The sequence below is a fragment of the Suncus etruscus genome, chromosome 4 (genome assembly GCF_024139225.1).
Source record: "Suncus etruscus isolate mSunEtr1 chromosome 4, mSunEtr1.pri.cur, whole genome shotgun sequence".
In the NCBI taxonomy this organism is placed as follows: Eukaryota; Metazoa; Chordata; class Mammalia; order Eulipotyphla; family Soricidae; genus Suncus; species Suncus etruscus.
The window spans coordinates 39,630,814-39,646,187 of record NC_064851.1 but is presented as its reverse complement, the minus strand read 5'-3'; the positions used below and the strand labels follow the sequence as shown (position 1 = coordinate 39,646,187).

Sequence of the window (15,374 nt, the reverse complement as noted above, 5' to 3'; positions counted from 1 at the left end):
CAACGGATGTGGCCCCAAAACACACACACACACACACACACACACACACACACACACAAAACCACTGTTCTAAGGAGCCAGAGAATACAGGAGTTAAGGCACATGCCTTGATTGTAGTTGTCCCAAGCACCACGCAAGCACCCAAGCATCTCCAAGTACAGCCCAGGAGGCAGAATAGCAGCACCAAGCTGGCATGGGTAATCTCTAGCACTGCAGGGCCTGAGCAAGCAATGCATCCTTGAATGCTCAAAATGAACCTCCTAATTGGTTGACTGAGAATTACTGGAGGGGCTTTCAGACTCGAGGTCCTTCAGCTTCCTTCCCACTCAACTCCCCCACAAAAAAACACTGTTCTAGATTGCATTAAAATATAAACACAAGGCACTAGGTGACCTTTCCCGGCCCTCGGCAGGACGCGCAGGGCCTGCGGCAGCTGTTGGGGCCGAGTCCGCAGCTGCGATGCTTCAGAGCCTGATGAGGAATGTGTGGGTGCCCCTGTGGCCCTACTATATGCAGGTCTACCAGGAGATCATGATGGGCATGGGCTCATGAGCTTCATCATCTACAAGATCCGACGTGCAGATAAAAAAAGCAAAGCTCTGAAAGGCTCAAGCCCAGCACCTGCCCATGGCCACCACTAACCCTGACTGGCTGACCTGGAGTGCCACTGACCAATGTGACGACAGTGCTTTTGTGGGGGGCCCTGGACGGCCACTGGACATGGGGTGGGGGGGGCTCTGTTCATCAGGGCACAAATAAATGTCCTGTCAGAGGTTAAAAAAAAAAAAATATATATATATATATAAACACAATAGCAAAGAGAAAGCAGGTATACTAGTACTATTAATAGATGCTCATAAGCATTTCATTCAGAAGATTTCTGATCTGCCTAGCAACTGAGGAGAGAATAAACATCATTTATATTATGCATATACATATGATATCTAAAAGATGCCTAGACACAAGTATTCAACCACAGTAATTCTAATTGTAGGATGCAGATGGCAGTTCAGCAGTTATGATAGTTTACCACTGGTGGAAACAGAAAGCTCATAGTTTGGAAACATGAGCCCACTGGGTAAAGCAAAAAAAAAAAGTTTTAATTTAGTGCATGTATGGGGGAAACCAAAGGGATATCTAAGAGGTCTTAAGGAAGATCAGGTTATATGTAGTCACAAGCTCAAGCTCAATTGCAGACATCCCATATTCAGATAAAAGGATGGACATGATTTCATCACAACCAGATATTTCTCGACAGGAGTATTCCAAATCAAACCAAGGCCATGACTAACAAATCAAAGGTTCAGGAACAAATATCATAGCCTTCATTTTCTTCACTATTTTGAGACTAAAATAGCACAACTTTGGCTGATTTTTTTTTTTTTGGCTGTGTTTATCTTCACTTCAATACATGGAGGGAAGATACAAAAGATATATTATGGAGAAAAATAGCAAATGATTTTTATTCTACCTATTTAAATACAGAAGTTGCCTGTCAAAAATATTAAGTCATCCTTTTGTTTTACTATTTCTTGGCTCGAGATTGTGTCATTCCTTTTCATCAGCAATATATGACAGAAAATGAATTAATAAGCTCATTCTTGACAGAAAATGAGTTAAGCACAAAATCTGTGCCAAAGAAACACAGGTAAAATTAACACTTTATTAAAGAGATGGATGTGCTCTTTAAAAAAGCAATAAAATTGTGCAGAAATTTAAAATGCTGGCATTTAGAGGCAGCTTTCTAAGCAGCCAAACAGCAAATAATTACAAATTTACTAATTTCTCAGTCACACTTGATCAAGAATCTTATCATTAAAACTGCTGAACTAATTTCAGTTTTACACTGATAAAGCTTAAATTACAACAAAGTCAAGTATTTATTTCTTATATTTTATATTTATTTATAGTATTTATAGTTTTTATATTTATAATATTTATATTTTTATATTTATTTCTTTAAATCCAACAACCATTTTTAATAAAATATTTTTCTATAAATTCAACACATTATTTTCTTATTGTGGATATTATCCTTTTATAGCACTCCTAAAAGACTGAAAAGACTATAGACAATCCTAATCCATCACCAGGCTCTAAAATAGGGCAAAATTAAGAAGAAATTACAAAACTTTACCAAAGACCAAACAAAAATTCATTCTTTATAAGACTTTAGATTATACATATAATGGTTTTGTTTGTTTTTGTTCAAATTTAGAGGCACAGCTTAAATAGTACTCAGGGATCACTCCTGGCTGGCTTGGGAACTACATGGGGTAGTAGGGATCAAACCCAGATTGGGGATGTGCAAATCAAACACCTTTTCCACTGTATTATCTCTCTAGTCTCTGTAGTCATGCTGATGTACTGTAACTATATAGACACATTTTAAAGACTTCATATTTCGTATATTCATATTTCATATTAAATAGAAGTTATTCAATAAAAACAAATGTGTAACAGCAAAAATAAAGAATGCAAGAGCCAATGAGCTCAATGAGCTCGAGTACATACTTTGCATGATGGAAATCCAGGTCCAATCCCCAGTGTCACCAGGTCCCCCAAACACTACTGGGAGCAACCTTGAGAACTGTGCCAGCAGTAGCTACTGAGTACCACCAGGTATGATCCCAAAACAAACAGCGAACTTAATATAAAAAGAACTGACTGTGGCCAACTCCACTATAAAAACCTACTGACAAATTGGGGGGGGTTAAGGGGGGGTTATTTTTTGACTTAGCAGAAACAAGTACTTTGTCTATATTGTTTTTGTTTTAAAATATATAGAGATTAGAGACCAGGATTATATTATCAATGAGCCAATAACATCTTTAAATTACACTCAGTCTAAATCAAGCAAATAATTAGAAATAGATATACCAAAGCTATTTTGCAACTTCAAAACACTTAGCCTCAAATCCACAACCGTATTTAATAATTGTTTTAGGCCACTGCCCAAAAAAGTTCCTCTTTCTAATGCAGACAGTATATAATGAGTATCTACACTTACCATATTTTCCGGCGTATAGACAACCAGGCGTATAAGATGACCCCCTAATTTTGCAGTTAAAACATAGGTTTAGGCATATATTCGCTGTATTAGACAGAACGCAGTGAGCCAATCTCAAGCAAAGTTTCAAAGGTTATACTGTCATAGACTTCCATTTTCAGCTGACTTTTTTTCATTTCAAAAGTCGTCTTATACGCTGGAAAATACGGTACTTCTGTGTCCTTAACTATGCAAATCAATTCTAACTATCTCATTTGGGAAAAATGAAAAAAATATATGGTGATACTACTGATTTCTAACTTCTGCAGAAATATAGGAAAATACACATTACTTTTGCTCTCAATTTAGGTTTAAATTGCTCCAATTAGTACTAAATCAATTTGCAATCTTTCAAATCCCCATCTCCCAAAAGGAGAAACTAACTAACTCAAATTAAAAGAGTTGTCCCTGAAACTTCACAATACTCCCAGGTTCAGTAGAACTACCCTTAGCAAGGATGAGATCATACAAACTGGAAGATCAGGTCATTATACCAATAATGTTCACCTTAACGAGGTGTATTTTTATTAGATACAAAGTTATGATTATAACCACTGCTAGCAAGATCATCCTTTTTGATTCTCTATACTATATCTTAGCCTGGAATAGGAGTATTATCCAAAAAATACAGGAAAGAAGATTCTGAAAACAAGAATCTATCTGGGCTAGCACACACAAAGATCCAACCAATTATTCCAGGAGCCTTATTAACAAGAAAAAAACAAAACCTCTTCACTGGCCAATTTAAGAAGCATCTATTTACACTTGGCTGCATGTAAGAATATACATTAAGATGTGTTTCTTACAATTAGAGTAAATTAGTAACATGCAGAAGGTTTAACTAGGAGAAGGTAGAGTTCTTATAGTAAGACTGGAGTCTAATGTTCAATGATTTATTAAGATTGGAGTCTAATATTCAATTATCTACTAAAATAATTATCTTCTAAAAATATTCATGAAGGATATGCCCCAAGATATAAGTAAGCAGAAATTTGTGCCTTGCACATGTGGAGCCCTGGATTTACGTCCCTATCCCATGGTACAAGGGAGATATACATGACTTCTCCTGTGACTTTACAATATTAATTTTAATTCAAATTATCTAACTTCTCCATTTTCCATTTCCCTGAATAGACCTGGAGACACACAAAGAAAACTGAAGCACCCACTTTCATTTATATTTAAAATGAAAAGTTAGGGGATTTTTGCCTCCCACCCAAAACATGTTAAAGGGTCAAAATGTAAAATATGGTTCTTAGAAAGTGGACTAAAGACAGAAAATTAGAACAGATCCCTGAAAGTAAGGAAATAAGGCAGCTCACTGACTACAAGAAGAAAGAGTTCAGTTACTGCACAGAGAGAGAACTCAGTTCAATTGTCTCTGAATTTGAGGGTTCTAGGAGGTTAAGACTGCTAGAGCTGCTGGACAGAGTATTAAAGCAGTCAAAGTCTAAAAAGATAATTTCAACAGAGCAGCAATCACTAGGTATATGTGAAGATAACTAAATGAGGTCACCATAAAAGGTCAGGTGAAATGAATTCTGAGTTTCATCAACTACTATTCTCACCAGCCAGAAGAAACCCTTACACCACATTGGGCACTAAGTAAAGCACTGTGAGAGTGCAAAGGAACTCTTCTCAGTGGAGGAAATATCAATCCTAGATTACTTATAGTTATTCTGAACCCATCTAAGAAACTTTAAAAAAACTCAAAAAACAAAAAAGTCTCTTTCCTTTTATATTGCTTTTAGTAGTACTCAAGAGCTACACTCAGAATAGTGCTCAAGGGAGAATATAGAATTAGAGACTAAATATGGACAGCCACATGCAAAGTCTACACTCTAACACTTGATCTATCTCCTAGCCATGCAAAATGTCTTAGATATCTTGGGTATGTTCCAAAATAAAACTTGAGAATATCCATCAACTAAAAGATTGCAATTCAGGTGACTGGAGAGATAGTACAACAGGTAGGTTGCTGTCTTACATGCAGATAAGCCATGTTCTATATGATCCTCTCTAACCCTTCCAGGAGTGATCCCTGAGAGCTAGAATCAGAAGTCTAAGCATAGCTGGCTGTGACCCAAAACCAAAAACAGAAAAGAAAGCAATTCAGTGTCTGGCATCAGAGTAAAAATTATTAGGCATATAAAGAAGCAGTAAAATATATCACATAATAAAGAAGATTCAAAATAATTTGTGAATGACACAATTAGTGCACAGGACAAAAATGGTATTAAACATCATGCTACATGCCTTAATACTGTATTTGCTGTGGCTCTTCAACTTATACATTGAAATATATCAATATTCTAAATAGAACTAGAAAAAGTATTGCATTTAGTGATGAAAATTAAGAAAGGCAGGAACAGTTTTGGAAAGAAAGACTTTTTAAGGATCCAAAATAGTCTACTAGAAATAGGAACAAACTGCCTGTTGAGGGCCAGAGAAGATACTACAGCACATAGGGCACTTGTTTTGCATGCTGACTACCTGAATTTAATACACTGGCACTACATATGGGCCCCAAGGATTGCCAAGAGTGATCCCAGATCACAGAGTCAAGAGTGAGCCCCAAGCACTTCTAGGTGTAGCTCCAAAACAAACAAAAATGCCTGAGGTGAAAGTATACTGAATGGAATTAAAGCATTAACTACACACTGCAAGGGGGGGTGGGGGAGTAGAGGGCTAGTTCAGTGAAACACAAGAGTACAAACTAAAGCAGGGGGCAGAGCTAGAACACAATGGGCAAAGTGCATAAACAGCTATATCAAAACTACTTGAGGGAAAATGACCTCAAATTTTCAAGTTTAATGAAAACTATAATCCTACAAATTCAAGTTCAACAAACCCAAAAGAAAGCATGAAGGGAAGTACAATAAGGCTCATTATGGTGAAATTACTTTAAAACTACTGAAAAATTATTAAAATTCCAGGGAATTCTTTACAGCTGAACTAAAATGATAGCAGAAACAATGCTTCTCACCAGAAACAATGCTGACCCAATACAGCAACATCTTTAAAGTGCTTAGGGAAACTAAAATTCAATACCCAGCAAATGTATCATAAATCATTAAGGAGAATATAAACGTTCTCAGGCATACAATAGTTAAAGAATATAAAACTTGGGTGCTAAAAGGGGATAAAGTGGCATGCATAGTACCCCTTCTTAGCTTCTTAATAGTACAAACCAGTGTCAAAAAAGGAGAGAGGAAGTGGAAGAAGGAGGGGGAGGAGGAGAAAGAGAAGGGTAAGGAGAGCGGGAGAGAAGGAAGGAGAGAGGGAGAGACAGACAGACAGACAGACAGACAGACAGACAGAGACAAAGAGAATGCCTGACCCAGAAGCAGGTGGAGGATGGTGGGGTGAGGAAAGAAGGCATCAGGGAGGGTGAGAGGGAAATTGGGGACTCTGATGACGGGAAATGTGTATTGGTGAAGGTTTTTGTACATTGTACGACTGTAGCTCAATTATGAACAACTTTATATGTGGAAAGAAATATTATGAACAATTTTGTAACCATGGTGCTTAAATAAAAAATTTATAAAACAATGTATCACCAGGGCTGGAGAGATAGCATGGAGGTAGGGCATTTGCCTTTCATGCAGGAGGTCATCGGCTCAAATCCCAGCGTCCCATATGGTCCCCTGTGCCTGCCAGGAGCAATTTCTGAGCCTGGAACCAGGAATAACCCCTGAGCACTGCCAGGTGTGACCCAAAAACCACAAAAAAAAAAAAAAAAAAAAAAAACAATGTATCACCAATTCTTTCAGCATATGTACTTTTAAAAGAAATCACTGAGAATAAAAGAAAATCACATAAATAAATAAATAAATAAATAAATAAATAAATAAATAAATAAATAAATAAAAGGGCTGAAGACTACAAAAAAGATAAATATATAAAATCTTAAAAAAAATTAATCTCAGGCAAGAGAAATAGCACAGCGGTAGTCATTTTCCTTGCATGCAGCCAATCCAGGACAATTTTGGTTCAAATCCCATCATCCCATTTGGTCCTCCATGCCTGCCAGAAGCAATTTCTGAGCACAGAGCCAGGAGTAAACCCCTGAGAACTGCCGGGTGTGACCCCAAAGAAAGAACAAAAACAACAAAAAAAAAATCTTTAATCTAAAATCGAATCTAAAACAAAAATTTAATCTAAGGGAGGGTCATCCCAAATGATGTTCAAGATGCAATGCACTACTAGCCATAAAACCCAGTTCTCTTGCATGTGTAGTATTTATTCCAGCATTTTGCACCACCTCCCAAGTCCTAAAATAAGATGCAAAGTTGTTTGATACATATCATAGACATAGATCCTGGGACAATTAAGTGGCAAAATCCCTTCTTCCCAAGCAGGAGGCTGTAAGTTCAAACACCAGTACAGCCTCAACATGCAAAGAACAAACCCAAAATTTGTTCTTTGGGTTTTTTAGCAGCAATAAAACTTTAATCCCTGGCACCTAAACAAAATGTGTGGTGTGTGTAACCATAGTAAACAAAATGTGTGTGTATGTGTAACCAAATACACCATAACTATAGTATGCAGGCATACATACCATAACTACAATATGCAGGCATAACTAAAAATGTGATGTCCAGAGAGTTTAAAGTAAGCACCACAACCAAGTGTATGAGCATAGTAACCAAGTGTGTGTGACCTTTGGTCACAACTATAAACAGAAAGCAAAGAGAAGTAAATAAAGTAAATAAAAGCAAACTTAAAATATGTATTACATACATATGCATACACCATACATGTATATATATGAATATGTATATACGGGTATACATATATACACATTACATGTATACAAACCCAAGAATAGTCACTAGGGTCAGAGTGGTAGGTAGTAGGACTTTTTTCCTTTTTTCCTTGCACGTGCTAACCTAGGACGGACCGCGGTTCCATCCCCTGGTGTACCATATGGTCCCCCAAGCCAGGAACAATTTCTGAGCGCATAGCCAGGAGTAACCCCTGAGTGTCACCGAATGTGGCCCATAAGCCAAAAAATATAAAAAGAATAGTCATTAAACAAAGAACTTAAAAGAATACTATTAATAAGTCATCAAATTACATATACCAATTTTTAAAAATACTATTAAGTCTAAAAAGGGCAAAATAACAGAGAATAAAAGACATAATAGAAATTATAGTATTCAAGGGGCTGGAGCAGTGGCGCAAACAGTGAGGCAAAAGTCTTTTGCCTTGCTGGCGCTAGCCGAGGACGGACCACAGTTTGATCCCCAGGCATCCCATAAGGTTCCCCAAACCAAGAGTGATTTCTGAGCGCAAAACTAGGTGTGACCCTAAAAACCCAAAAGAAAGAAAAGAAAAAAAAAGAGGAGGGGAGGGGAGGGGAGGGAAGAAGGGAGGGAGGGAGAGAGAGAAAGAAAGAAAAAGAGAAAGTACAGTATCAAGAGATTTAAACTCAACAATATCAAAAATTACTTTAAAGGTAAATGCTCTTAACACCTCTATTTAAAAACAAGAGTATCACAAAAATGAAAGTTCATCCATGTCAAGCCCACCAAAAAAAATCTATTTAAATAAAAGAAAGCAAATAGGCTAATATTAAGATAATAGGGAAATACATTACACACTGACTCTGATCAAAATAAAACTTTGACTATATTAAAATATCAGATCAAGTAGGCCTTTTGAGCAAGAATAAAGAGGGTCATCTCATAATGAAAAGAGGATTAATTAAACAGGAAAACATGACAGTTCTAATTTTTCATGTGCAGTACTTCAAAGTATATGAAGCAAAAAGTAATAACATCAAGGAGAAAGAGTCAAATCCAAAATTATCACCAAAGCCTTCAAAAGTCCCTTCTATAACTGATAGAATAAGAAGGCAGGATCATTAAGGGAGAATAATAAAGAAAACTTTCAAGAACTGAGCTTTAGTTTTTTATGTCTAACACTAAAAGGTTGAGAAAAGAGGATGCAACACAGGAATGAAGGAGTCAGTTAAGCACACACACACACACACACACACAAAACAAGATATGGGTGAGAGCTTGGAAGCAAAGGAAAATCTATCAATAAAGACAATGTTATCAAAAGCGACAGATCAAATATGATGAAGACTGAATTTTTTTTTTTTTTTTTTTGGTTTTTGGTGTTTGGGTCACACCCGGTAGCAATCGGGTTACTCTCTGCACTCAGAAATCGCTCCTGGCAGTCTCGGGGAACCATATGGGATGCCAGGAATGGAGCCTGAATCTGTTCAGGGTTGGCCACGTGCAAGGCAAACCCTTTACAGCTATGCTATCGCTCTGGACCCTGAATTATCATTATTAACCAGAAGGGTCAGAGGAGTTACCAGTAACTTAGGTATTGGAGACAATAAGAAAACTGCATATAGTCTATTTCAAAGAGATGTTAAAATACAGAAGGGCATGAAAAGAGAAGAGTGAAGGTCAATTTTTTTTAACAATTGAGAAATCTAATAGTATCCTAAAACATAACATAAAAATAATATCTAGAAGGGAAGAAATGGTGATCACAAAAAAACTGAGGGGAAAAAACTTTTACTATCATATCTTTTAGTCAGTAAAGGGATAGGATCAGGTACACAAGTGGTCCATCAGGCAGTTAATTTCCATTTAATGGGCAGAAAGGCACAGCACCTAAGTACAATTACTAGAAGGTGAGTAGAAATTGTAAGTAATTAGGTAGTAGTGAACCATGGAGATCTCTAATATATTCCTCAAAAGATGGTTTTCCTTCAAAGTATTATTTAAATATTTATCAATTTCACTTAGTGTTAAAAAATTAACAGAAGGCTTTAAAAAGTGGCTGTGAAGGGGCCAGCGAGGTGGCGCTAGAGGTAAGGTGTCTGAGCATCAAACAGGTGTGGCCCAAAAAACCTAAAAAAAAAAAGTGGCTGTGAGACAGTCTGGGATTACAAAAATTAGGATCAACTGTTTCAGGTGTCTACTTAGCTCTAGATATCATCAGATCCTGGACTTTAAAGTGAAGCACCAATTAGTGATTCTAGAATGCTCCTAAGACCTCTATTTAAAAACAAGAGTATCACAAAAATGAAAGTTCATCCACGTCAAGCCCACCAAAAAATCTATTTAAATAAAAGAAAGCAAAAAGGCTAATATTATGATAATAGGAAAATACATTACACACTGACTCTGATCAAAATAAAACTTTGACTATATTAAAATACCAGATCATTGACTACATTCCAGTCAACCAAACGTTCTCTACACTTTAGATGAGCTGTTTTCAAACAATTTTTGTAGCAGAGAAATATATCATTGTTGTGTATACTTTACAGGTATCACTATTACTGTTTCAGGTAGCAGTAAAAAAACACCAAATTCCAAAGAAAAGTTTCAACTCTCATCCTGCAGTTAACTTAGGAGGGTTTTAAGAATACAATAATATAATTCTCACCAATGAAAACAAAGACACAATCCAGTCTGAATCACTTCCTCTATTAAGGATTATATTCTAACAGTGACTTTCAGAGCTGTGGACTGGAACCCACTCAATGACAGGCAACTAAAATCCAATGAATAAGACTTGAAAGTGGCTTTTTATAACTATTGGAGCATGCCATTCTACAGATTGGTGGTTGAAAGCCACAGTCTTAATGTGTTCATGATTTTATAATGGTTCAATCGCAAGCATACAACCAGCAAATATCTGAAATGTTGAGGGCCCCAAGACAATAAAATCATCAAACACATCATTCCTATATTGGCCTAGCAAAGATTAATTACACTGTTCCATCAGTAGGGATTAGCAACAAGCACACTGTTGAGATTCAGAAAGAAGTAAACTTGGGGCTTTAGGGGTGCAGTGCCAAAGATATAAAGATCTGACTCACGAAAAGAAAGTACTGGACAGAAGAGCTACATCCAAAACATGTGTAATCTTTTTTTTTAACTTTATTTTATTGAATGATTGGCTTTTGGGCCACACAGAGTGGTGCTCAGGAGTTACTCCTGGCTCTGCAATCAGAAATTGCCCCTGTCAGGCTGGGGACCATATGAGATGCTAGAAATCGAACTGGGTCCCTTCCAGGCCCGACGCATGCAAAGCAAACACCCTACCACTGTGCTATTGCTTTGGCCCCTCACACATGTGTAATCTTTAAAAGCAACAAATTGGGGCCAAAAAGATAGCATGGAGGTAAGGCGTTTTCCTTTCATGCAGAAGGATGGTGGTTCGAATCCCAGTATCCCATATGGTGCCCCCCACCCTGTGACTGCCAGGGGCGATTTCTGAGCATAGAGCCAGGAGGAACCCCTGAGCACTGCCGGGTATGACCCAAAAATCAAAAACCAAAAAATAAATAAATAAATAAAAGCAACAAATTAAAAATGCACAACTGGACATAGCTAAAGAGTTTCCATTTTGACTCTATATTAAGCCTTCCATTTCTTATCAGAAAAATTAAGTATATTTACATACTTATATAACCTACTTATATTAAATTTTCAAGCTGCATGTTATGAAAACAATAACATACTCCATTAAATATAAATATTCATAATGCATCAGTTATTCTTACCATTACAAGGATCACACTACTTTGCAAATTTGATTATAACTATGTAAATAAATTTCAGGAAATTTATGGATTGCTATATGTATCTCTGATATTTATAGAATCACTGATTAGGAAAAAATTAAATCTTTTCCTTTCAGAAAGAAATTAAAGAAAAGGATACAAAATATATACAAGACACAAAAATATAATCTTAAAGAAGACTTGAAAATGGATCAACACAGTATCTATCATATTGGCTATTGAATAGACCTAAGTGCTAAAGGTAAAAATACAACTGCTACAAAATATAACAAAACATAAAGAATGCACATAATCTCAGTTGGCAAAACAAAAACATACTTGTCTAAATTGACGACTAAATTTCATCATTTTGTATATGCAACATATATCATAAACTCAAGGAATATAAGGCAAACTTGAAGAAATATATGACAAGATTAAGGATTACTAATTCTAATATTCAATTAAAACTAATTGGTCAGATTAAATAACCCAATAGACAAATGAAAACAAACTAAGCATATTCAACCTAATTAGAAGTGAGGGAAATGTAAATTAATGCAACAACATATATTTCATTTCACAGCTTCAGGCTAGCAAAAATGAAAAGCTGGTAAGCATCCAGTGTGTGTGAATGTGTTATTAGCACAGATTACTCAACCTTCTAGAAAATATTTTTTCTGAAATAAGATAAAAACCTGACAAAATAAAAAATGCATATATCCTATATCTTAGCAATCCCACGTATAAAATAATTTATCCTAGCAAAACATAACAATACAGGAGCCAGAGATATAGCTCAAAAGTCTGAAAAGCATGCTGAAAGGAGTTCCAGTTCAATCTTCATGGCACTGCATGATCCCACAAGCTCTGCAGATTGCCCAACTAGCTTCAAACTGGCAACAGGCCGTTGGCTCTGACAGATATGGTCCAAAAACAAAAAAGTCAACAAATACAGAGTAAAATTAACACATGGTAAGTTTCTTTTAACACTGTTTATAGCATTCTTCAAGCACCCAGTCCACAGATTGGTGCTGGTCCACAAGTGTAGAAAGATTGAATATCACTGATCCATCTATTGCATGGATAGATTTGATAGATTAGATTGATAGATAGGTGTTAGATAGATAGATAGATAGATAGATAGATAGATAGATAGATAGATAGATAGATAGATAGATAGATAGATAGATAGATAGATAGAAAGAAGATAGTAGATAGATAAGATAGATAGATAGATAGATAGATAGATAGATAGATAGATAGATAGATAGATAGATAGATAGATAGATAGATAGATAGAAGATAGTAGATAGATAAGATAGATGATAGATAGATAGATAGATAGATAGATAGATAGATAGATAGATAGATAGATAGATGAGATAGATAAATGGTCTACAAGTGAAAAAAGGTTAAAAATCACTGATACATCTATTAATTAGATAGAGATACAGAGATTGATAGATGACAGACGACAGACAGACAGACAGACAGACAGACAGACAGACAGACAGACAGACAGACAGACAGACAGACAGACAGACAGATAGATAGATAGATAGATAGATAGATAGATAGATAGATAGATAGATAGATAGATAGAGATAGTCAGTCAGTCCACGGACTCCCTTGTAAAACAAGATATACATGGCAGAGGGTTTAGTAAGCTCTTGGTAGTAGCTGTCCAGAACAAGATAGATATACAGACAGATAGAAAGATGGTCTACAAGTGTAGAAGGGTTGAAAATCACTGATCCATTTATTGCTTATAGCAGGGGTCTCAAACTGGCAGCCCGCGGGCCCTTTGCGGCCCTCCTTACAACATTTTGTGGCCCGCGGCCGGCCTTCAAATATCACAGTATTCGCGATTATTTGCTTACCGAATAATCGCAATAAAAGTCACGCACATTAGTAAGAAAAAAATGCATTAAACATTCGCATACCCCGAGCAGTTTCGTTTGGGGTATGCAAATGTTTAATGCGATTTTTTGTGATTTTTTCTTACTAATGCGATTTTTTATTGCAAATATTTGGTAAGCGAAATCCCTTATGGGGCCCTGCCTCACCCCAACTTTGCCTCCTGTGGCCCCCAGGTAAATTGAGTTTGAGACCCCTGGCTTAAAGAGAGAGAGAACAAGTGTTAGAAAGGTTGAAAATCACTGATCCACCTATTGCTTAGGGGAGGGGAGAAAGGAAGAGAGAGAGAGAGAGAGAGAGAGAGAGAGAGAGAGAGAGAGAGAGAGAGAGAGAGAAAACAAGTGTAGAAAGGTTGAAAATCACTGATCTATCTATTGCTTAGAGCTAGATATGTAGACAGTCAGTCCACGTCTCCCTTGTCTCCCTTGTCTCCCTTGTAGAACTTGTAGAACAGGTACTGATGTACCTATAAATAGGTTGAAGAACACAGGTTTAGAGGTTTATAAGACCCAGATATAAATGAGTTTTGAAAGAACTTGAAGGGAAACTAACTAGATGTCCATTGTTAACATTTTTATCTATGATATATAGATACTATAGAATATTACACAACTATTAAAATATCTCAATAATTTTATATTTTTGATTTGCAAGGAAAGCTATACTTTTAAAGGGAAAAAAGTTTAGAGTATAATGTACACCATAGTTCCATATTTGCTTTTAAAAACTGTATTTTCAGGGCTGGAGAGATAGCATGGAGGTAAGGCATTTGCCTTGCATGCAGAAGGACAGTGCCAGGAGCAATTTCTGAGTGTAGAGCCAGGAGTAACCCCTGAGGGCTGCTGGGTGTGACCCCAAAACAAAAAATAAGATAAAATAAAAACTGTATTTCAGAATTTCAGATATTTTCAGAATTACTATTTCTATAATTTCCCCCAGATAAGCCAATAATACTTTTTTGTTTATTAAGGCTTTCACCACTGAGATACTCCCAAATCAAGATATATGTAAGGCATTATTAGCAGGTCCTTTGGAATCCTCTACAACAAAATAGATAACACTAAAAACTACCTTTTTTCCTTTTCAGTTTTTGGTTTTGGGGCCATACCCAAAAAAGTAATTACTTTGGGGTTACTCCTAGCTCTGTACTCAGGAATTACTCCTGGCAGTGCTCAGGGAACCATACGGGAAGCTGAGTCTCAAAGCCTGGTCCACTGAATGCAATGCAAAAATACCCTGCCTGCTGTACTATTACTTGGGACCCATAAAAACTACTTTTAAGGGCAATTAATAGCTTTCCTGATGTCAAAATTAAATGCTTTTTGAATATTGCAATTTTAGTTATAAAAACACTACCACAGATTTTCTCCTATAGCAGAACTGTTACCTATTTCAATCTACCCAATGGGTAATATAATCATGCTCATTATACAGGAATAAGTAAGAGGACAAACATTATCCTAAAGCAATTCCTTTGTGTCAGAAATTAGATTTCCTCAGAATGATATTCATTCTTAGAAACAAATGCAATTAAACACTGGCACTGCAGTTTGAAAATTCTCCTTAAACTGCTCAATGTTAGTGTAATGGCAATAAAAAGTACCAAGCAGTCCTGTATCATTAAAGGAGTACTTTATTTGAAATCAACCTACCTGAGTGCAAGCCTGGCTCTGCCACTTATACAAGCAATATGATCAAATGTTATAATATGTGAGCCTGTTACCCCCATCTGGATAAATGGCTTTGTATGTTATTCTTGAAAAATGAAGTAAGAATATCACATATTAAAATGCCCAGTGCAATCAAGTCTGGCTATCAAAATGTGCCTCCTCTTTCTTCCTTTACTAAGATTAATAAACTGGC

General features: G+C 36.3%; 1 protein-coding gene and 1 pseudogene across 2 annotated transcripts in view; one reads left to right on the top strand and one right to left on the bottom strand.

Moving 5' to 3' along the window:
• Positions 1 to 15,374, bottom strand: part of HS2ST1 (heparan sulfate 2-O-sulfotransferase 1) — a 149,883-nt gene that overhangs the window by 131,155 nt on the left and 3,354 nt on the right. The gene's annotated exons all lie outside the window — the stretch shown is intronic.
• LOC126005957 (ATP synthase subunit ATP5MJ, mitochondrial-like) lies at positions 443 to 789 on the top strand (annotated as a pseudogene).